The following is a 25173-nucleotide window of genomic DNA, read 5'->3' on the forward strand; positions in this document are numbered from 1 at the left end:
ACAAAAAGAGAGTTGTAATCAAGGCATAAGCACTGATTTAAGCTAACAAATGCATGTCCTTCACATGGAAACTTGAAAATCAATGGATGTGCTCTTCTCTGTTATAAATAACATAGCTTCCGACTGCCTTGCATTTTCTTGGACAGACTGGGGAAGAGGAGTGGGATGAGGAAAGAATAACCCCAGAGGAACTTTGCTTAGTAGAATCTCTAAATCTCTAACTTGCGCTCCAGAAATTAAAAATAGTGTTTGAATAAAACCTCACATGGTATTAAATCAGAAATGACAACAAGAGGTTTTCCACTTGAAATTCAACACACTGATATGTTTTATATGATAATACTCTGTAAATGTAATTGATTGAATCAGATTTTATAGGCATTTATGCCAGGGCCAATAATTATCTTCCGTTTCAGAGATCGCTTACTTCACAGAGTAGTTAAATAAGTCGGGGAAATAAGCCTACATTTCTCCTACCTGGTAAAAATTTTGCTGTTTTCAGTGTCTCTCCTTTCATAGGCACTCAAATATTTGACATGTGATGAATCCCAGTCCATTTGTACTTAAAGTCTAATGTAATTGAATTGAATACACATATTTATAATTTCCTCACAAAATACACATAAGCAAAATGAAGGGGAATTTCAAGTTATAAATTACTGAGCTTGAGCTATCAGCATAATCTTTTTCACTGTGACTCTTTTGAAGGACTCTCCTATTTGAAAATAAAACCACATTTATCATTCAGTGTTGCCCTGACTCAGTCATCTTGAGAACCCCTAAAATGTATTCAACTTTGCCATCAATGGTCTGAAAAAGAGGATGCTATTTCGCTGCTTAAAATGATACCTTGAAGAATATGTTTTTTGGCTTCACTTTTCTTGTCAAAAATTATGGAGTAATAAGCCCTTAAAATCACCTCTTACCCCCTATTCTCCTCACACATGTCCGTGCATACAAAAGGGACACGATCACACTGTCTGCTGGGTTGAAGTTGGAAAGAAAGCACGCAGGGTGAATAACAGCAACAACAATAATAATAAAATTCAAATTATCTTTGAAAATTCTTTAAATTGTTCGTCAGTTCATTATTCATCCGATTTCCTTCTAGCATCACTTTTTGTTAGTTCAATACCAGGGGGCTTTGTTGGCTTATAATTAGAACCCTTGTACATGTATTCGTATCTCTAAACCATTAGAAACACACGTGGCTCAGTGAGATGTGAGAAGGAGAAAAATAACAGATTCACATCTCCCATTTTTAAAAAAAAAGTTCTTTTACAGTTTGATACCATTTTTATAAAGCCCCAAAACAAGCAATATTAAACAACATATTGCTTATATTTTTAGGCCTAAGTTGACTCCCAAGCCCAAGCTGGAAAATGCTTCACTATTAAAAATCTCTCTCTCTCTCAACTTGAATAGTTGACTTTGATTTATGTAAATGAGAATATGACAAGACTTGACTGTTTTGCCAAAAAGTCCATTAGCCTTCTGGAATTACAAGGCTCATGGTGTCCGGCCAGCTCTCATTAAGAGTTGCCCAGGAAGCAGCAACACACACACACAATGAACTTGAGCCTTGGCATTAAAAAGAGATGAATTTGAATTTCTACCAGGTACATTAGTTTGAACAAGTTACTTCAACACTTAGAACTTCGGTTTCCTTAATTATCAGATGTAGGTCATAATACCCACCTCAAGCCACTGGTAAGGGTTAAATGAGAGAATTTTCATTAAGCCTACTACAGTGTCTACCAATAAATGGTATCTATTGATATTATCAGTGATTAGGATGGTTCTTTAAGGTTGGGGTTTTTTTGTTTGTTTTTAACTATTACTTTTTTTTTTTTTAAACAAACCACCAGAGGGTAGTAGAGAACAAATAGTTTGTATACATTGTTCAGGTGCTGTCTCTATGAAATTGCCATGTTCTTGTCCTCATAATACATCTGCCTGCCTCTCCTGTCATTTCAAAGGTCAACACTATGTAAATGATGATACATAGAATTATTAGCAAACTAGGTATACATTTTCTCTCACATAACCATAATTTCTAAAATGTTTGCTTGATCAAATTTTACATATGATGAGGAATAGGCTGTAGTAAGTATAAGATGCTTCATTCCTGAACTATTTTAAAGAAGATAGAGAAGTATACTTCTTGCTTTGAAGTGTTTTATTAATACTTGGTATTTTATATAGCTGGAAAGGTTTTGGGTACTAATTAAAACATGAATGACTGCATCTTCTTTGTGGTATTACTGAAGAATACCAAATTAATGGCAGCAAAGTTTGAGTGCTTTTCTTGTTTATTTAAGGAGTACAGGTCATTATAAAAACAATTTCAATGTATACCCTTGACATATATCTAAGGGGTTTTAAGCTGCTACGTTTTTTCACTGTTGCATATAACAATTGATTGTATATGAAAGTCAGCATATCATCATGATATAGGATATGTTGATATACCCATATGATATCATGATGAGATGGCAATTCCTGGTAAGAATGAGGTTGGGCATTTAAATTTAAATTAGAAGGCAGGCTAAAACCAGATCATTGAGATTGAGAAGGTAGGACACGAGAGAACAGTATATGAAACTAATGTATTTTCCAAAGTTGCAAGTTCTCAGGAAAAGCAGATAGATATAGAACATAGATAATAATATATTAATGGGTTTGTCCTGACGCTAGAGCTCTAGTATAATTTTAAGTCTATATTTTTCAGACTTTGAAGAGCGCAGTGGTTCTCCATCAAGGAGAGTTTTGTCCCCCAGGGGACATTTGGCAGTGTCTGGAGAAATTTCTGATTTGTCAGGACCAGGGTGAGGGCAGGTGTGGGGGTTGTGCTGCTGGCATCTGGTGAGTGGCGGCTAGAGACGCATGACGCAGGGCACAGGACAGCCCCCCACAACAAAGAATTACCCAGCCCAATATGTTAATAGTGCTGATGCTCAGAAACCCTGGAGTAAAGCCATGAACTTTCAAAGACTATGCTGTGTTGTTGGCTATTTTCCATTTCTATTCCGTGTCCACATTGGTCGTTTAGAGAAGAGCTCTGGGCCCCGAAGCACAGCAGTTGCCTTGGAGCTCATCTTCCCTTTTTAAAGCAGCAGATTTTCTAGAGCTTCCATTTAAAGAATGTGCCATATTCACTCAGTGTCTGATGGGGATTAAATGTGCTTTTGGAAACTTCGCAAGAAATGTACAAGCTCTCAGTAGAGAGAATTTGTAGAAAACAAAAACAGAAGAGCAGGTTTCTAGTTTTTCTTCCCCCAAATGGCCTCAGTGGTTTCAAAAATGGGAAGTGTGATTAACACTGCTTTGTATTTTAAGTCGAAGCATTTGGAAGCAAGGGTATAATGCCTTCAGGACATGAAATCTTCAGTTACATGATCACTTATTTAGAAATGTGATGAAGTGTGAAGAAATTGTACCAGCAGGAGGAATCATTTAAAATTCTAAAAACCTGAAAAACGGTTTCATAGAACATGTATATGGTTACAAATCTGCTGGCATGTGTAGTAGAGACTTTGCGTTTAACTGTCACAAATCCACTAACTTTTCCTGACTTATTAATAGTTCAGAGAGCCAAAAGAGAACAAGAAGGTAATTTATTTACATTAATTAGCTGATTTGGAGAGAGCATTGAGCTTTTCACTTTTAATCTATAATGGCACCTAAATTGCCTATATCAAATCCAGCTAAAAAATAAAACATAAATTTCAAAAACTAAGAAAGCAAATGTGTCATACTAATTTAAAGAGTTTAAAACTTGACAGTCATGGTCAATGGTATTAGAAAACTATCCAAATTAACTGTTTAATCCAATTTATCCAAATAGGTAGATCTGTTCTATGCAATATTATAGTGTTCGATATGTGGCCAAAACCAGAAAAATCCCAATAATTTTTATGTTGATTGCATGTTGATATGACAGTATTTTGGATATGTTGGGTTGAATAAAATGTATTGTTAAGTTAACCTATTTCTTTTTATTTCCTTAATGTTGCTGGTAGAAAATTTAAAAGTATGTGTATAGCTCATTTTTTTATTGGACGGCACTGGCCTAGACCCTTCAGGTTTTAATTAAGTAGTTACTTCCATGATCAAGCAAGCATTTTAGAAATTATGGTTATGTGAGAGAAAATGTATACCTAGTTTGCTAATCATTCTATGTATCATCATTTACATAGTGTTGACCTCCCATTTCCTCATTTCTACCCTGCAGCAACCTCCTGCTTCTCCCAAAGAGGTTCTTCCACACAACCTTTGAATACCTTCTCTTCTCTCCTCTGTTTTTCCTCTCACAATGTGCCCATTGTCTGGGGTGCCTCCCCTCCTCAATTTACCTTAGTCTTCACCTCAGTCTTCAAGATCTAACTGAAAATATTACATTTTAGTAATTTTTTTTACAACTGTGAGTGGTCTCATTCCTAAATTTCTTCAGCACTTACTCTGTACTGGCCTTTCCTGAAGTGTGTTACTTCTTACACTGGGACTGCCAGCGTAGCGTTTTCTGAGGAGAAAAGTTACCATGGTCACATGGGTTAGGGAAATAGTGAATTCAATAGTCAAATTATTCTCTTTCCTGCAGGATTTCTTCGGGACCCTTATAGTTTAATCTGGATTAAGGACTTTTTTTTTTAATATAATTTTTATTTTTTATAAACATATATTTTTATCCCCAGGGGTACAGGTCTGTGAATCACCAGGTTTACACACATCACAGCACTCACCAAAACACATACTCTCCCCAATGTCCATAATACCACCCCTTTCTCCCAAACCCCCTCCCCCCAGCAACCCTCAGTTTGTTTTGTGAGATTAAGAGTCACTTATGGTTTGTCTCCCTCCCAATCCCATCTTCTTTCATTTATTCTTCTCGTACCCACTTAAGCCCCCATGTTGCATCACCACTTCCTTATATCAGGGAGATCATATGATAGTTGTCTTTCTCCGCTTGACTTATTTCGCTAAGCATGATACGCTCTAGTTCCATCCATGTTGTCGCAAATGGCAAGATTTCATTTCTTTTGATGGCTGCATAGTATTCCATTGTGTATATATCCATTCATCTGTTGATGGACATCTAGGTTCTTTCCATAGTTTGGCTATTGTGGACATTGCTGCTATAAACATTCGAGTACATCTTCTTGATCCATTCATCTGTTGATGGACATCTAGGTTCTTTCCATAGTTTGGCTATTGTGGACATTGCTGCTATAAACATTCGAGTACACGTGCCCCTTTGGATCACTACGTTTGTATCTTTAGGGTAAATACCCAATAGTGCAATTGCTGGGTCATAGGGAAGTTCTATTTTCAACATTTTGAAAAATCTCCATGCTGTTTTCCAGAGAGGTTGCACCAGCTTGCATTCCCACCAACAGTGTAGGAGGGTTCCCCTTTCTCCGCATCCTCGCCAGCATCTGTCATTTCCTGACTTGTTGATTTTAGCCATTCTGACTGGTGTGAGGTGATATCGCATTGTGGTTTTGATTTGTATTTCCCTGATGCCGAGTGATATGGAGCACTTTTTCATGTGTCTGTTGGCCATCTGGATGTCTTCTTTGCAGAAATGTCTGTTCATGTCCTCTGCCCATTTCTTGATTGGATTATTTGTTCTTTGGGTGTTGAGTTTGCTAAGTTCTTTATAGATTCTGGACACTAGTCCTTTATCTGATATGTCATTTGCAAATATCTTCTCCCATTCTGTCAGTTGTCTTTTGATTTTGTTAACTGTTTCCTTTGCTGTGCAAAAGCTTTTGATCTTGATGAAATCCCAATAGTTCATTTTTTCCCTTGCTTCCCTTGCCTTTTGCGTTGTTCCTAGGAAGATGTTGCTGCGGCTGAGGTCGAAGAGGTTGCTGCCTGTGTTCTCCTCAAGGATTTTAATGGATTCCTTTCGCACATTGAGGTCCTTCATCCATTTTGAGTCTATTTTCGTGTGTGGTGTAAGGAAATGGTCCAATTTCATTTTTCTGCATGTGGCTGTCCAATTTTCCCAGCACCATTTATTGGATTAAGGACTTTTAAAGAGCCACTTGATATATAGCATTTTTCAGTCCTTTTTTCTTTTCTTTTCTTTTTTTTTTTTTTTAAGGTTTATTTATTATGAGAGAGAGAGAGCAGGAGAAAAGGATCTCGAGCAGACTCCCTTCTGAGCGTGGAGCCCTGTGCTGCTCAGCAGGATTTTACAACCCGAGATCATGACCAAGAATCAGACGCTTAACAGACTGACCCTCCCAGTCCATTTTGACAATGGAGTGGTTTTTTTTTTTTTTTCCTCCATGCATTTCACAGAACTGAGTTTCTAGAAACACATCTTGAGAAATAATGCATATACCATTGATCAGCACATACCCTTCTGTACTTTTTTTCTTTTGATTTCAGCCATTATATAAACTCTATACCTTTATCTGAGTTCTCAAATTTTTATTTATTGTTTCCTAACATACACTGTATATGATTTTCCAAAGTCAGAAATCATTTCGGTCAACACTATGCAAAATGTTGCATTACCTGTTGATTTAGTTTAATACATTAAATGGAAATGTATTCCTGTTTGTGATGTGTTAGCCCTGTTTGTGGTGAGAGCAATATTACGTGGACATTACAGTAAAGCCAAATGCTATAGTTCTTACTTTCAAATTTAAACTCTAATTAGTGGGAGGAGTATAGGACAATCTGCAACCTACTCAATAGGGAAAACCATCAGCAGCACTAAACAGAGCCACTAAGTACCTAGGCTCTTTCTTTGAGGACAAAAGGGGTAAGTTACTGGAAAATATAAACTGGAGGTCAAGTAGAAGATGTGAAAATGAGAGTGAAAGAGAGACCTTTAAAAGTGTGCTAGGAAGAAGGAAAGACAAAGTTGAATAATAATGTATCACCAGAATTATTTTAATTACATGGCAGTGAAAAAAAAAAAAAAAACCTCTATCAAATATTCATTTGGCCATATATTAACTCTAATTTATTTTTTCAAAAATATGCACTCAGTGACCAAACTCAAAAGGGTAATTGATTTATTACTATTACATGAAAATGCAAATGAAAATGACAATATTTAAGCCAGTCATAAGGGTTAAACGTGATAGATGGTACCTAGGAAATGTCATGTTAGGTTTGACCCGGAGACAGTCCTACTTATTTCATCCTTTATTATTCTATCACAGTCAGTCTTTTCTCTGCCTTATTCCCTTGTTTTTATTCATATATTTTTCTAGACATGACTCCCCCCAAAAAATATATGTGAAGGGGACAGAGAAGAGATTGTCTTAGGTCTTTCTATATTTCTGGTGCCTGGTGCAATTCACTTAATATTTGCAGAGTCCCTGACATTGGCATTAAACGTTGTGTTGAAGAAGAGGATCGCTGTTTTCTTGATTTCCACCTCAAAAGTCAAGAGCATATGTGAAGATCCAAGTTTCCCTTAATAACACATGAGAAATATTTTCCATGACTTTTTCTATATTGTAAAATATTTTAAAAGATTTTATTTATTTATTTGACAGACAGAGATCACATGTAGGCAGAAAGAGAGAGAGGAGGAAGCAGGCTCCCCGCTGAGCAGAGAGCCTGATGCGGGGCTCGATGCCAGGACCCTGGGATCATGACCCGAACCGAAGGCAGAGGCTTCAACCCACTGAGCCACCCAAGCACCCCTATATTGTAAAATATTTAAATCAACTGATCAACAAGTGTGTATTTATAATCTGTTTACTGTGTTTGGGGCCAGATGCTTTGGGAAGGTAAAAAGTAAATTACCTGCTTTCTTTGAATTGAGGGTTGAGAAAAAAAGGAGAAACAGATAGTAGGAAACAAATGGAGAGTGAGAGTGAAGTTCTAGGGGACATACACTTCAGTTCAGAAAAGGGAAACTGAAAGTAGGCCTTGAAACCGAGGAACTCGGTCTGCAAAGTGAAGGCAACTTTGAAGGCTGTTAAAGCCAGAAGCGTGTTTTACATTATGTTCTGGTAGACATCAGAGAGCCCATGAGGAGTTTTGAGGAGACAGTCCACAAGAGGGGTTCTCTTGACTCACACAGCCCAGTCTGGGAAACAGATTAGAGCAGGGAGAGATAGCAGAAGGAAGACCATGTCAGAGACCGTTGGGTTTAGCCAAAGTTGGAAGGGCGCATGTCTCTTTAGGTTAGGGGCCATGGAATAAGGCCAGAAGTAGCTTTGAGAGAACAGGTAGGACTCAGTGACTGACTGAAACAGAAAATTAAAACATGTGGGTGAGATGGTCAAAATGACCCCAAAGTTTTAAGCACAGATTAAAAAAAAAAATAGTTAATGTTTTTGAGAATTTGCTCTGTGCCAGTGTTTTGTGTCCTTTGCATGGATTTTCCTGAGTTGCATGATACATCTATTGATGTAAGTACTAATATTTCCCCTGTTTTATTAGGGAGGGAACAAATTCATAGAGGAAATAGAACTTGAACAGAAATTTTAATCCAGGCAGCCTAGATTCAAATCCCATACTCTTCACATCTGTACTAGTCTCAGTTTCATGTTCAAAGAAGAGACGGTGACATAGATAAGTTTGGGATGAGGAGTTAATTTGAAGAGAGTAAGAAATAATAACTTGTATTTGAAATAAAGTTTGGACTTAGGACAGTATTTGCAAGTACATGCGTCCAGGTAAGATTTGGAAATGAAAACCCTCAGCTTTCAGATCTAGATTTGACAAGTATATGTCACAGAGATTTCAAAAGTTCTCTAGAGAAGAAAATACACCAGGGATATCAAAGACTGCATTTTTGCATAGATATTATTTCTCATAGGTAATGAATTTGATAAGCATGCATATTGGCTATTTCATTTTCTATGACCCTAGACCAGTGCTCTACAAACTTCTTTCCTCACATACCTCTAAGACACCATTTTTGAGCATACGCCCTTTTGTATGTAACTTTTTCTCCTTTGTTTTCACTTGATAATGAAGCTAATGATGAGTTCATACTGGGAGAAGACACAGCTCTATTCTTTCCTTGTCAGCTTCTCCTTGCACTTTGAAGAGGAACTTCAATTTGCCATTCTTCTGCAGACTACTTTATTTATTTATTTATTTATTTATTTTTGATTTATTTTTTATTTATTTTCGGCATAACAGTATTCATTATTTTTTCACCACACCCAGTGCTCCATGCAATCTGTGCCTGCAGACTACTTTTTAAACCCATTTGTTCTGAGTTAAAACTAATCTGTATTATCCAGGACCATGTTAACTGCACTTGGTTACAACTTTAGACAGTAGATCTCTCGTTCGCATTGCATTTTTTACATAGGTGGAATCAAACATCTGACTTGGGAACTAAATTAGGGCACTGGTTTCATTCCACATATTAAATATTGTAATTTTTTTCTTTCTGTTTTTTTTTTTTTTTTTAAGATCTTATTTATTTCTTTGACACAGAGAAAGAGATCACAAGTTAAGCAGAGAGGCAGGCAGAGAGAGTGGGGGAAGCAGGCTCCCTGATGAGCAGAGAGCCCAATGCAGGCCCAGGACCCTGAGATCATGACCTGAGTTTAACCCACTGAGCCACCCAGGAATCCTGATATCGTAATTTCTTATTTGCAAATTGCCACACTGACACTTCCATACGCATAATTTTTCCAGCTGTCCTCCACTGACCATGGAACTTCTCTGCACCTTGGAGATCACTGATTTTGTCTTAACTTCTCAAGGGTCAGAAGGTGCTTCTTCCATAGGCCTCTACTAGAGGCTGCTGCGTGGACAGGTATGAGAGCCGTGTAACTGCACACTCCTGTCTAAAACGCACCTGGGTTGGTCCTTCCCAAGTTAGAGGCCTTGGAGTTTTAGTCTCTTCATGCAACATTCACTTTTTTTTTTTTAACATTTTAGTTTCCCTTTCTCCTTTTAATCACTTTAGCTTCAGCCTTCTCCTGTTTAATCTTATGTTTTTTGAGATATGATGTCAAGAATTTAATAATTACTTTCAGAGTAAGCTGCCATAGATTTGTGTGATAAGGATCTATAGTCTCTGTATGTTTCTAGAATTTCCTTTGAGAATACCCAGAAATTCATGTTTTTTTCAGTTCCACTCACTGTGAAATGAGTACCTCCCTTTTATTTTATCAAAAGATAAGTAATGGGGGCCTGGGTGGCTCAGTGGGTTAAGCCTCTGCTTAGGTCATGATCTCAGGATCCTGGAATTGAGCCCCATATCTAGCTCTCTGCTCAGCAGGGAGCCTGTCAAATAAATTAATTAATATCTTTAAAAAAGAAAAGTAATAGCAGAGTCAGAACTTCTCAATAAACGTTTGCAGAGAAATAATTTGGAGGTTAGAGTCAAATGAGAATGTCAAAAATATTTACTAATCCTTATCAGGTGAGTAGAAAATAATATAAATTAATATGTCTTATTTTATTTTTATTTAGGTTACTGTTTTATTTTATCTTATTTTTATTTCATTTTTTCTTATTTTTAGTTATTTATCTTAGATAATTATTTTATTTTAAATTTCTATCTTATTTTTTATTTCTATTTTTTCTTGTTGATCATTTTATTGTTCTCATTAGTCTTGAATTAAAGGTTTTCCTATGCTTGGGCAGATAATCTCACAGATAGGATGACCATGCTGCACTTGGAAATGTATTCTCATTTGAGCTGTAGAAAAAAACTTAGCATTGAAAAATGGTAAGTGTGAATATTCAGATATCAGACAATAAGTGGGAACCTCAATTGGATTTTTTTAAATAAGACACAATCCTGACATAGTTAAGAACACAGTCCAGAAAGTGTCTGATATACTCATCTTTCCAATATATATAAATGAGGAAACAGATACTAAAATAACTTGTAACTTCTACCATCGTTCTGATAAAAGCCATTTATTATAACTATCAATGGAAAGAAAAAGTTAACAAATTCATAAGTAACCGTGGTCCAACTTTTTTCCTAGCCTAACAAGAAAAAGAGCTTTTACTTTTTGATTTGCAAACAAAAAATACGGTTTTGGTTTTACTTTAAACTTGAAATCAGTGTGGAAAGATATCTACCTATTTCTTATTGAGATAAATGAAGCCAAATGGATTAGCTACAAGATGGCTCAGAATTAGGTCTATTTTCGTCATTTCATCCTAATTATTTGGCTAATTGGCTACTTGATTCATAAACACTCAAGTTGATTTAGGAGCAAAATTAACTTCTTTGTCCTTTCCATGTAGCATTTGTATTTTCGCATGACAGATGTACTTAGGATCTTAGCAGTGTAATTTTTTTAAACCAACTTGTGAAACAGTTTTATAAGAACACCCACCTCTGTTTCCAGAACAAATTAATAATAGTAAATATGTATTTCTCCCTTCTCCTACTGTCACTGGATTGCCCCTATTTATAGGGAACTGCAAAAGGGCTATAAGATTTGGAAGAGAGGAGAAGAAAAATTAAATGAAGAACAGTAAAAGAGAACAACCAAGCGACACCTAGTTTGGGAGAAGTTTAAATGTGGCAGGCAGAAGTCAAGAGCCCTGTGAACCTGGCAGTGGAGCTATGGTTGGTAAAAATCTATTGTTCTCTGTGTACAAAAGAAAAAATTCAAATTGGGCTACCGTGAAATACAGGGCTGCTTTTGTCAACAGCATTCTGGGTTCCTGATTGAAAAGGGACAATGTAAGAAAGGACTTAGGCACTGAAAAGCTACAAAGAGCTATCAGCTTTGAAAAAGTCCCTACCATGTTACACTGGAGAACTTCAGTTTGACAGTCATGAATAGAAACTTTACAGGTGCTGGGGCAAAAACAAGAGGCAGCAGATCGTCAGGTTGTTTGTTATTGCCTACACAATAGCTGAACTGGAAATTCCCTTGGTTAATTTTCTCTCATTGCCCAACTGCAAGTCCATCGCGGAGCAGACCTGGGGCAAGACTGGCCTGCTGAAAGTAAACATAAGGCTCACCCACCTCATCGGAAAAGCCGTCAGACACGATCTGATGATAACTGTTCAGCAAACCCAGCACTTTTCCAACCTTATTAATGGGTCTGAAAACACAAAGACTAATGCCTATGAGAGGAAGTATATGTTCTATATATATGGGTAAGACTCCTTTGCCAAATGTTAAATTATGGAACTTAAAAGAGGCCAAGCAGATGAATACAGAAGATTTGAGGGGTAATTCTTAACACAGTCTCAGAACTTGGGATAGATATAAAAACAAATGTATTAGTGTAACAGGGATGCTATTAGCTCTAATTTTAAGTGAAGAGAGAAATTTCTGATCTGCTCAAGCAGGAAGTGGCTTTCCTAGTTTCAATGCCTTGTCTTTACCACTTAGAGAGCTAGCAGCTGTGAACATACTGAAAACACCGACGTTGTTGATATTTTTGCCACACTTCTCTTTATAGCTGCCATCAAATATCCCCTGTTTGTCTTTGTGAATTAAAGGTTTCAGCGGAATTTGTGGAAGACTAACAATACTAAAGAAATCAGATGAGATGCACTAGTTACAACATAAAAAAAAAAAAAAAAACCAAGCAGGCAAAGCCCCAATTTCCTGCATTTGTGCCTCAGTTTATTTTTTTAAAGATTTATTTATTTTGAGAGAGAAAGACAGCTCACGCATGAGTAGGGGGAGGGGCAGAGGATGAACATCTCAAGCAGACTCTCGGCAGAGTGCGGAGCCTGATGCGGGGCTCAATCTCATGACCCATGAGCTTATGAGCTGAGCTGAAACCTAGTTGGATGTTTTACCAAGTGAGCCACCTACGCTCCCCAGTCCCTCTCTTTAAAAGCATGGTCATTGGAGGGCGCCTGGGTGGCTCAGTGGGTTGAAGCCTCTGCCTTCTGCTCAAGTCATGATCTCAGGGTTCTGGGATCGAGCCCTGCATCAGGCTCTCTGTTCAGCGGGGAGCCTGCTTCGCCCTCTCTCCCTCTGCCTGCCTCTCTGCCTACCTGTAATCTCTATCTGTCAAATGAATAAATAAAATCTTAAAAAAAAAAAAAAAAAACATGGTCATAGAGAAGTTTGCAAGTCCATTCCTACAGTGAGAATCCAGGGCTACCTGAAGATATTGACTAGTCTAAAATTTGTCCTACATTTTCTACTTATTATTGAGATAGTAGATCTACTTTCCAAATAGTGCTGTCTTCCAGAGGGACAGTGTGATTGGCTCTTTGTCATATCACTTCTTGAGATGTGCTGCCTTACCCATGACCATCAAGAAAGGGATCTTACATGGTGCACTCAGTGAGTAACTAATGAATGCAGTAAGAAACCCAAAAGTATCATCTTTCAGTAGGACCAGACTAAATGGGAGATAACATGATTAAAAATTTTAGAGAAAGTGTCCTCAATTATACTCACGTAATTCAAAATTGTGTGTCTCGCATTTTGGGGGGGCTCCATAAAGAAGTTGCATCTCAGTATTTAAAATTATTGGATATAAAACTCTGACCCAGAAACAAGCAAGCCTCGAATACACAAAGAACTCGAAGTGTTTATTAATCCCACTGAAGGGCTACTCCAACTAAATCATGCGGTTGCTTCTCAGTTGGCTAGAGAATGGGATTGCTCAAAGGTTGAAAAGCCTCCCACAGCTCTCTAGGCCAGAAATTTGGCAGTGACAGTGAAAAACGACAAAGACAAATTCCCAAATATTTATCATATGATTTGTATTCTGCAGTCATTTCCAGTTCCAGCAGCCACAGTAGAGAGGAAAGGATGAAGTCAGGTTACAGGAATAAAATGCTTGAGAAAGGGCTTGAATGTGCAGAAATGCGCATTTCTGCCGAAGGCCCGGCATCAGGACTGTGTCACTACAGATCTGCGGTCAGCCTTTCCTTACTAAAGCTCACCAGAACAAACAAATTACCTTTTAGGAAAAGACCCTCAGAAAACCTCAGTTTTGAAAGAGAACCGTATTCTCCTAATTAAAAAAAGAAGAAGCAGCAGAATTTTCTACTCAAACTCCCTCTGTAAATCACCATTATCTCTGGATCTAGCTATAAATTATGGAGAAGGGACTGGTTTGTAGTCAAGTGTAATAATAGAGCTACTCTGGCAAAATAGAATGAAGAAGTGAGTACATTTCTTATCATTAAGGGGTTGTTGTGTGCCTGTTTAGTTTTTAGTGTTTATAGAAACAGTGCTCTGCCGAAAAGGAATTCAAGGGATTCAGCCAAGGGAAGAAAGCCTTGCCTTCTTGATTTTCCCTTGACCACACTTCTTCATTATGGAGAAAAAAAAAACGCATAAGTCCTGTATTAATAAATAACATTCTTTAGTTATGTTTATGTTTGCACTTTTCATTTTATCTTCAAATATAGTTTAAAAGTAGAAGTCAAGGTTTTAATATTTTTTAAAATATTTTTTATTTATGTATTCGAGAAAGCAGAATCTGCGGAGGGAAGCAGAGGGAGAAGAACAAGAGGACTTTGTGCTGAGCATGGACCCCAACTCAGGGCTCGATCTCAGGACCCTGAGATCATGATCTGAGCTGAAACCAAGAGTCAGAGTTTTAACCAGCTGAGCCACCCAGGTGTCTCTTGATGTTTTTAATATGAAGTAGGTCATGTCACTATCCTGTAAGTGTTAAAGTGATTATATTTTATGTTATTATTTAGAAATTGCCCAAAAGGATGCAGTGTGGCTTAAGTTGGGTGGAGTTCATTATTCTGCCTTTATTTTCCATGGCCTTAGAACATGTCCAAACACTGCTGAGGGCACAGAGTAAAATTAAAAGATCATACCTATTCCTACTACCAAGCTTACTACTTAAATGTCCCCTAATATTTACCTAAGTTCTTTGTACCTACCAAGGAAAGTCTCAGTTAATATTTGTTGAATAAATAAAATCAGTTACTTATAAATAGTCTGGAATTCACAGGATAAGATTTGTGGCCATGAAAGTATAATTCTGCAAGGCAGTTCTTAGGTAAGCATTACAGAAACTGCCTAATTATTATTTGTTTCATCTTCATTGTAATATTTTCAAAATATATCATTTCATATATCTGTTATTGCAAAACTAAAATCCAAAAATGAAAACCAGAAAATTCTTAGGTCTGTATTTATTCCCCATTTTCAACATTTCGTAGTCCTTTCACAGAGGTGTTTCTGAATTTAGAACTCAATGCAGGAACTACAGCCTTAACATAGGCAGAAAAAGAACAGTAATTGATATGTAGAAATTACTGGTGCTTACTATGATAAATGCAAGCATATTGGTTTTAACAAACTCACACTTCTATATTTAGCACCTCAAGCATTAGGAAATTGGCTACTCTCAAGTGTATTTAAAAAGGGTTGGTAGTGGGGCACCTGGGTGGCTAGTCCGTTGAGAGCCTGCCTTCGGCTCAGGTCATGATCTCAGGGTCCTGGCATTAAATAAACAAAATCTTCAAAATAAAAGAGGGGTTGGCAGTGTGGAGTGTTCTAATATTGTCTTGCCCCCGTAACTATTTATTATAAATATTCCAAGCTTCAAAATAGATCTGCTGAAGTTGTATATACAATTGAAAAATTTAAACATTTTCCTGAGTTTATTATAACAAAAAAATGCAGCAGTGCAACCATATGAGTATTTAAAATGCCAGTGTCTTTTTAAAAATTAAATTCTCATCTAGAATTGTTTTCTATTTTAATACAAAAAGTCAAGTAAGTGGTAGGGGAAAACAGGAGGAAAACTATAACAAGGAGTCATGGGAATACTTCAAAGAGCATTCTTTGAATTCTCACTCAAGAGAAGTGAGTCCATTAGAATAATGAAGCTAAGATTAATATTTTATAATAAATAGGATGAAACGTATGTATTTTCTCGGGCAGAAGCTTTTCAAGATACACCAATTTGGAAGTCATTTTTTTACTTGATCACTAAAAAATTCTTTTGAATTGCTCTTCAGTTCGTGTGATTAGCCCAAAAGCTAACACAGTTTCTGTGTTCATCTTATCCTTAATATCACTTTATACCTATATATATCCCTAATATATATCCCCTATATATCCCTAATACTATATACCCCTACAGTTACAGCAGAAAGAATTTTCAAAGCCAGAAATCATTGTCTTCATCATTATTTCACACTTAGGACTGGAGTAAATTCATGACCCTTGCAAGTCATATTTTCGAATTAGTCTGGCTGGAGGGTAGTAGGAGCCAGATGGTGGTGGTGGGAGGTGGAGGTTGGAGATTAGGAACTGTTCTGCGTAGAAGAAACAACATTTGTGAAAGTCAAAGGTAGAATACAAGAATTAGATCATGAAAGACCTTATATACCATATGTTAGTGTATGACTGCTATCATCAGGGCAATGGTGAACATTGAAGGGCTTGTACTGGGGCCCGGAAATGCAGGGTCGGGTGGAGGGTGGTCAGATTTGCACTTTAAAGAGATCACTATGACTACTGTTTAAAAATGTACTGAATGGGAACAAGTCTGTAGGCCTGATTAGAAATCCAGGCAGGGGGAACCTGGGTGGCTGAGTGGGTTAAAGCCTCTGCCTTCAGCTCAGGTCATGATCCCAGGGTCTTGGGATCAAGCCCTGTTTTGGGCTCTCTACTTAGCTCTCTACTCTGTTTCCCGCCCCCCCCCCCCCTACTTGTGATCTCTGTCAATTAAATTAAAAAAAAAATCTTAAAAAAGAAAGGAAGGAAGGAAGGAAGAAATCCAGGCAGGAAGAGAAATGAAAATGTTTTAGAGATAATTAAAAGGCAGAACGGATTTGATTTAGGTTCCAATTAGTTGTAAAGGTGAAGGAGAGAGATGCTCTCTGAGTGTCACCCAGCTTCCCAGATCTGTAAAATGATTGCATTTATTAAATTAGAGAACACAGAAAGAAGATTGGCTTTTTGAAGAACTATGATAGACTCAGTTTGGAATACAGTGAATTTGTGTACCCTATGGGATATGAAAGTCAAGATATCTGGATGGATTAGGGCATAGTCATAGAATAGAGATGATGTGAATTTGTAAAATTTATGGAAGATCTGCCTATACATAGTAATTGAAGCAATTAGAAAGAAAGATATTACCTAGGGAGGGAGGGTAGGATGAAGACATGAGAGGGTCAAGGCTAGAAACCGAGGAACACAAGCCATTTAAGGAATGGCCAGAAAGGATACACAGTGGAATAAGAAAAAACAGGAGGACTGAGGTATGGAAGGAAAACAATGTTCAGAAGTGTGGGAGTGTTTATCTCAAAGGTCGATGAGAGGTCAAGATTGAGATAAAAACTAACCATTAGATCAAACCATAGCGAGGTAATTTTTGACTTGGGGCCTGAACTCTGCATAGAATGGTGGGTACACGTACGTGAGTGGATTGGTTTGGGTTAAGGGGCAGGGAGAGTATGAAGCATGTGAACATAGATTCTTTTTCAGAAGTTTGATGAATGGGGAGAAGCAACTAGATAGTACTCGAGAGATGTGAGTTTAAGAGAGCCATTTACGTAGTTGTGAAAGGACTCAGCATGTTCAAATGATGATGTGAATTCGCCGATAGAAAAGTTAAAGTTAACAAGCAAAAAGGGAGAAATAGCTAATAATCACAGAGAACACTTATTGGGTGCTTAATATACCCTAAACAATCTTCCAGGTTCTTCATGTATATTAACTCTTCTGATGTTAATAGCCCTGTGAGGTAAGTACTGTGATTATTCCAGTTTACAGATAAGGAAATAGAAACCTGGAGTCTTAGAGGGACTGACTGATGAGATAACTTGAAGCGGTGGAAAGGGTGGGATCCAAAGCCCAAGTGAAGCAATTACCCTTGTAAGAAGAGGGAGAACTTCCGTTCTAAAGGACCAGAAATAGAGAGGATGGGGTGAAAGCAGACAAATTTGTAGATTTGGAGGCGAGAGATTGAGTGGGGTGTTTTTGTTTTTTAAGGTTTTTATTTATTTATTTAACAGAGAGAGACAGGGAGAGAGGGAACATAAGCAGGGGCAGGAGAGAGGGAGAAGCAGGCTTCCTGCTGAGCAGGGAGCTGGATGAGGGGCTCAAACCCAGGACCCTGGGATCATGACCCAAGCCAAAGGCAGATGCTTAACAACTGAGCCACCCAGGTGTCCCGAGAGACTGAGTTTTCTTAATAGCTTTTATCTGTCAATCAGGAGATGAGGGCATGACATAGCATGAGAGTGGAGGTTGTAGGCTGGTAGATTTGAAGTGTGGGGGTTTCAAGGAGACTCTGTGGAGAATAGGAAAGCATGCTGACCCAGGGGCATACAGCGATTGCCAGGCAGCACCGAGGTCCCACTGCAGCTGGAGAGCAAGGGCTAGCTGTATCATCCATCCGCAGGTGTGTGGGGTGTACCTGAAGCTCGGGTCAGGGCTCGGCTTCAGGGCGAGGTTCAGAGTATCTGAAAAAGGTCCAGAAATCTTGGCCTTGCGTCCACCATGAACTTAAAAGATCTTGAAGGCAAACCATGCAGGTAGAGGGTATGGAGAAGGGCAGAAAAGAAGTGAGGGGTGTAGATCCATCATTTTATAGGCACTTACTTCCACCTTCTTCAGAACTGGAGTTTAATTAGGAATGGATTGTGTCCAAAGATTAAGAAAAAAAAAAGCATGGAATGGATTGTGTCCAAAATTAGAAGATCTATATTTTTTTCCTTTGAAAGAGTGTATAGAAACTCTATACCTTCTGCTTAATTTTTCTATAAACTTAAAACTACTCAGAAAATATGGAGTCTAAAATTTTAAGAAATATGTCTGGAAATACAGACAGTAGGGACTCTCTGAATGTGACTTACAAAATGGCTCACTTTGATTGTCTATTTTGGTGGCTCAGGAGATAAAAGAAAATCATTCTGAACAAACCATTATCGATCACACTACAAAGCACATACTTATGATCCCATACCCACTGGATAGTGAGTCTAGTCATTGGTATTCAGTTACGTGTAGCCTTAAATTTTGAAAATTTTCTGAAAATAATGAAAGTTTGAATAAAGACGCTGCTAATGTTTTTTATGAAGACAGACTGTTGCAAACCAAACAGACTTCACCTGTCAGGAGAAAAATTCACTAATGAACCAATAGGTGGCAGTATAACATGGTGTTCTTGAAATTTTAAATATTCCTGCTAATTAAAATATTGATTGAAGCACCAGGTATGTGCTTGATGTTATATACTAGGTAATCAGAACTCTGAGACAAGTCCATTTCTTCCAGAAGGTTAGAGTCAAACAGTAAAGATTCAAGGGAAAACCTAAAGCTTCTTCTCTCTGTATCAATTCAGCATAGACCAGTTTGTAGGGCAGCAGGTCTCTCAGAGTAAAAAGAAGGGGCGGGGGGTGGCAGGGAGAAGGTCTAGGAAAGGGAGGGAAGGGGAAGGAAGAAAGAAGACAGAAAAGACAGGAGAGAAAAAGAGAAAGGAACTCTAAAGGAGCCAAAATTATAAAAGGACCTATTCATCCCTTGAAATTCATTTCAAAACTCATCCCTGGAAGCCTCAGACCCGGACTAACTTGGACACTGGCAAACCCTCAGGGAATTCATTTGTCAGGATGTTAACACAACGAGTAGTGTAACAGCCAATGGCCCTGCCCATGTCTCTATTGGACTGTGAGATACTTGAGGACAGGAAAGACCATTCATCTTTTAATACTCTGGAAACAGTGCCTGAGCTATTGCCTGGCTCAGAATAGGAATGAAATAAATACTAATCACGCTATTTATCATGCCTTCTACCTTTTAAATCTTACTTTGGGAACAAAAGTCCTGTCAATATCTTTTCCCATGAAAAATTCAGTTTCTTTCTATCTCATAAGTCACCTGGGGAAAAACTTGATGTTTCTCTTTAATAAAAGCTAAAATAAAAATCTTTGAGATATGGAGAATATGAAAAAAGCAAACAGGAGGTAGAAATGGTGGTTGATCCTGAGGAAGAAAGGGCATCTATTAAGCTCTACCATGTGCCTAACATAAATGATAGGCTTCGCATATATTCTTATCTAATCCTTACAACAGTATTATGAAGTAATTACTGTTATTAAGTCCATTTTATAGGTGAGAAAATGAGGATCAGAGAAGTTGATTTTCCCAAAGACATTAACTGGTTTCAACATAACCTTCCAGCCAACCAACCTTTCCTCCTCCCTCTCTCCCTCCCTTCCTTTCATTTTTTTCTTTTTCCTTCTTCTTTTAATTAACATGCACTTATCATATACTGAGTCCTAGAGGGATTAAACTATTTGTCTAAGACTACCAGTTACAACGACACAAAAAAGGACTCACCAGCCCTATGGAATATGAGAAGCCATGTTCTTTATTAAACTTCATTTTTTCTTTCTTTTTTTTTTTTTTTTTTTTTTTTTAGTATAGTTGTCTTTGCAGACTTCCGGAAACTCCTTTCACTTTCCTGTGGCCCCTTGAATCGGCATCCCCTTATAGCAGGTTACTAGCTGGGCTTCTATTTGAAAGGAACACAGATGTTTTTCTATCAGCCTCTGAGTTGAGGTCATTTCTCAACCCTTGAATTTGCTCTTCTCTAGCATACCACTGGCAGCTCTTCCTGAAATATTTGACTGGGCCAGTAAACACTAGGGCCAGGAACCTGGGAAGCTACCTTGAGCTTCTGAGGTTCTGGATGCAGCCCCAGCTGTTTGTCAACAATGGTAAGGAGGACCAAGAGCCTCATATCCTTGCCCAATCTGAGGAAAACAGAGGTAACTTCTGGGAAAACAGTGGGCATGGGGGTTTACCACAGCCATCCAGAAACAGCCAGATGTGATAGCATCACGAGGCCTCAAGTGAGAATTTTATTCTTATTTTAAAAGTCCTGTTTTTTATGCACCATAGATAAGCCTGAAAACAAACACCCAAAGATGCTAACAGAAGGAGTATGGATAATTGATGTTAGGACAATGAGATTATGAGTAATATTTTTTTTTTCGAAATTTTGTTGGCATGGTTTTTGTAGAAGAAAATATTAAATCTATCTTTTTAGAAAAGTACTTATTTTCTTCTTTGATGGAATAGTGCTCTAGAAATAGCTAAAGAAGACACAGGCAGATGAAAAAACATCAGCTAGGTTCCTAAATTCTGGATATATTTTGCTACAGATTTTTCTGCAGTGTATTGGAAATTTAGCAGGGGCTAAATTTACTCATTAGGTCACAGGATTTCAGGTGATGAGGGAAGAGGGTTCACAGCAATGACCTAGGAGGTGGAAATAAAGCAACCCCTCCCCCCACCCCACTCCCAAATTCCCCTGGGGTTTGGTGGTTCTTGGTTTCCCCTGGACTTCTGCAGCTGCTGTGATAGAAGTTGGCCGCTAGGGACGCTCTGCTCCATCTTGCGATACTACCGGCACCCTTTGAGTAGACAATCTCAAAATCCTTCCCCCTCCCATCTTTTAGCAGAAATAAAGGCAAAATTACAAAAATAAATGAGTAGTAATAAGAAGAACACTTAGTTGAAAGCTGAGCGGAAAACAAGCACAATATCATGGAAATAAATGATATAATGGAGAACAGATTCTTTTATCTTAGTGTAACTCAAATCTAGCCACAGATCTCGTTTCTGGGAACACAGATTATCAATTTCTTTTCTAAACCAAGACTGATGTGGATGCTGAACGAATCCTTCAGAGCCTCTAACCTGGCTACCTGCTCTGCCCCTGCTTCATATGAAAAGAGTCTCAGCCTCATCTTCTCCGTAGGGAGTTCTCCCACTGGGCTCAGGCAGCTTTTAACCACCCTGTGCTTCTCATGCTTCTGGTCTCTTGTTCTCCTAAGAATGGAGGGTGAACTTTTCTCAGCTCAGAATTCAGCCTCTGGATTTAGGCCTTCCTATGCCTACCATAGAGATAGCTTTCTTTGCCCTTTCTACAAGTCTGTAAGACCCACACATTTGCTGTCTTGTATAGTCATTTGAAGCTTTTTATTAGGTAAATGTCACGACTCAGTTTCTCCTATCCAGATGACAACCTTTACTCTCATACTTTCCAGTGCATCTTAGTTTCAGTCCTTCTAATCTACTGTCCCAATAAGTATATACGTACTTGTTCAAACACGTGTTCCCAGTTTGTTCAATACAATCACCGTACCTATGTCTTTGGCTAGTATCGCCCTCTATTCTCAAAAATGGGCAAAAGGCCACAGGGAGCAGATGGCATTTGGGGAGGATTACCTCATGTATGCTACCCCACTGGGTAGGTGGAAGACTATATCCGCATCATCCTTTAAAGTCCCCAACCCTCAGCCTCTCCCTGTTTACCTGGACTTTCCCTTAATTCCTGTTCATCTGAAGGATGCCTCTCACTGAAGACTCATTTGCAGAGCAGAGATAACTGACACACTGTGAACCCACTGGTAGTTCTGGCAGGTCACCCACTGCCCTCTCTGTGCCCTACTCTCCGGGCCCCCTCCTCAGGGAGTGATCTTGAAGAATTCTACTCATTACAGTTTTACAGCATCCAAATCCCTTAACCATATAGTGACAATAACACACATACAGTAAGAGGAGCATTGATCACTCACACACGCTTCTAAGGGAAAATGGGCAGCTCTTCCCCCGGTAAGAAAAATATGGGTCTCCACCCCACCACAAAAAAATCCCAGGATGCTCCAGAATGCAGTTTCTTCTCCTCATGACGTGTTGTGAAGCACGTCAGCTGCTTCTTGTTGCTGTGCAGATCACCCAACATCGGGTCACTGAGACAGAAGGCAGCGCTAGCTCCCACAGCTGATAGGATTAGGAGATGGTGCTTTGTCAGCCTTGACTGAGTCCAGAGAAGCCCTCAGCATACGCAGGTGAGCCGTGAGAGAGAGCGGATGTCGGGGGCTGTGATGGGTCTCGGTTGTATGGTGCAGACGTTTTCTCCTTGCAGTGCATTTGTATGTATTATCTTTTCTGTTAAGTTTGCATTGGGGGGGGGAGAGGTTCCTATAGATAAAAATCTGTTCTTTATCACATCTGATTTCAGGGATTGGCCACATGCCCCTCACAGGATTTTTGTGAGGCTCAAATGAGATTATATATGTGAAAGAGCTCTGAAAATATAAAGTTTTATGTAAATGAAAGACATAATTCATTTAATTATAAATTTTACATAAACAAAGAATTAAATAATATATCTCCTATTTGGGGGCGTAATTACCCATACACACTCTTTCCCCCACAATCTATAACATTCTATCTCCTATTCTTTCCGAGACCTGGGCAGGGATACTATTTATAATCTTGAAGGGCTCTAGCCTTCTAAAGCAGTCAGTATTCTCTAAAAACCAGCATTACATTCATTTCTAAAGGAAAAACTGCAAAATTACAAAACAAAACAAAATAAGTAACTAGAAACAGAAATGATGCATTAGAGTATTTTAAAGCAAATGAAAGATGAATATAATACACTATATTAGATTATATCTCTTTGATGGTGTAACACAAACGTTATAAGACATTATTCTTAATGACTTGAGAAACACTTGAATGAAACTAAAGACGGCATAGATATTATCATTTGTACAACTTGCCTTATAGAACAGCAGAAAAACAGGCTTAGGTTCCAAAAGTACAGAGCTAAGAGACGTTAGAACACTAAATCATCAGCCTTTCCCTCAGCAGCGTTGCTATGGTGACAGCAGGGCCACCACACAGCCTCTCACTGCCTGCACTTCTGCAGTAAAAGCTTTCACTGAACACATGTTGGATTTTTTAGGCACACACCCCATCATCAAATACAAAGACATATTGGAAGCAGCTTTAGGAGTCATTTGCAAAACAGAAGTTGGGTCTCTTTTCTTTATGCTGTACTGATGAGACCCTATGGGCTTCGAGAATTCAGTCAATCATGCATTTGTTCATTTGACTATTGTGTACTGAGTGCCTACTGTATGACAGGACCTGTACTAGGCACTGCCTATGATTCCTGGTAGAGATAGATAAATGGGGAATTCTGATAGAAGAGCATATCAATTCTCCTGGGGTACATTAAAAACAGGTATCCTGGAAATATGCAAGGAAAGACCTTGAGGGATCAGGGGAGATTTCCTGGAAGAAGCTGTCTCTAAAGTGAAATTTATGTATCTTTAGGAGTCTAGTAGGAGATTAAGGAGAGTGAGGTGGAAGAAATGCTCTAGACAAAGGGACTAGCATGTGAACAGTCTAAAGGAAAAAGAAAACATGACACCTCCAGAGAACTGAAAGTTCTACTGTTTGAGTTAGTTATCCATGTGTGGGGGGAGGCAGAGTAGCCAAGGGGTGGAGGTGGGGGATGGGTGCACAAGGAGTGGCAACAAATGAGATCAGAGAAGTAAACAAGACTAGATTCTGAAATGCCTCTGTGCTCCGTTCAGGATTTTGAGTACTACTTGGGAGAACAACCGAAAAGTCATTAATGAGCCTTAATAAAGAAACACGACTTTATTTGGCTGTTCTGAGAGGCCTTGTGGAAAAATGTAAAAACTGGCAAGAAAGGAGGAAAAGGCAAGGTTGGAAGCAAGGCAACTCCTGTTAGACCACTACTGCAATAATCTGGGATGTTTGTGGTTTAGATTTTAAATGAAGACCGTAGAGTTAAACAGTGGACAGAAGTATTCAGATTCAAGGTATTATTATTAGAGTAGCATGGGGATGACTTGTGGTTTTTACTACGTGGGGGCCACAGGAGAGAGATGAAAAAGTCAAGAATAAGGTTCTGATTGGGACAGCTCAGTGCACGGTGTTTCTATTCTTAGGCCCCTAGACTCAATTCTCAGTTCTCAGTAGAGAATTCAGAAACACCGTTTGCCCTTAACAGTCTATTCCTGTGCCATAGTAGATGTCCTTGGGCTCGTAATTTTGGAAATAGTCGATTGTAGGAATCATCCTGGATCATCACTTTTCCTGAAGTCTTTATCTAAGACAGTGCAGGTATAGAAAGTATGAATTAATCACTCCTCCCTCCAAATAAAGAATTCTAAGATGACCAAGCTCACTGTTTAAGAAGTCTAAGTAGATTGAAAAGACATGAAGATGTATGGGATAAAATTTCCTTAGGGATATAGGAAAAGGGCATATTGATTTCACTATTTTCAGGCTCGCTCTCGACTCACGTTGCTTATTCCTGGATTTGAAATTGGAAAGACTCAGAAAAATGCTGTTTGGAGGGCAGTCAAATGGGGATGGTGGTGGCTCAAATACAATTTTCAAGGGTTATAGTCCCCTCGTGTACAACACTGGGGGTAGAGATCAGACTGTTTCCCATCCACATTGC

At 38.5% G+C, this 25173-nt stretch overlaps 1 protein-coding gene across 6 annotated transcripts in view; it reads left to right on the forward strand.

Moving 5' to 3' along the window:
* The window catches only part of SYBU (syntabulin), a 114512-nt gene that overhangs the window by 14191 nt on the left and 75148 nt on the right, over nucleotides 1–25173 (forward strand). For 2 of the 6 annotated variants that reach the window (XM_059165756.1, XM_059165758.1), the window contains exon 1: nucleotides 22604–22732. The exons of 2 other annotated variants lie outside the window; for them this stretch is intronic. The gene's annotated coding sequence lies outside the window, so the exon portion shown is untranslated. Of the gene's footprint in view, nucleotides 1–22603; nucleotides 22733–22797; nucleotides 22817–25173 lie in introns of those variants that run through there. 2 more of the 6 variants (XM_059165752.1, XM_059165753.1) reach the window with 1 other exon arrangement.

The sequence above is a fragment of the Mustela lutreola genome, chromosome 3, assembly GCF_030435805.1.
Source record: "Mustela lutreola isolate mMusLut2 chromosome 3, mMusLut2.pri, whole genome shotgun sequence".
In the NCBI taxonomy this organism is placed as follows: domain Eukaryota; kingdom Metazoa; phylum Chordata; class Mammalia; order Carnivora; family Mustelidae; genus Mustela; species Mustela lutreola.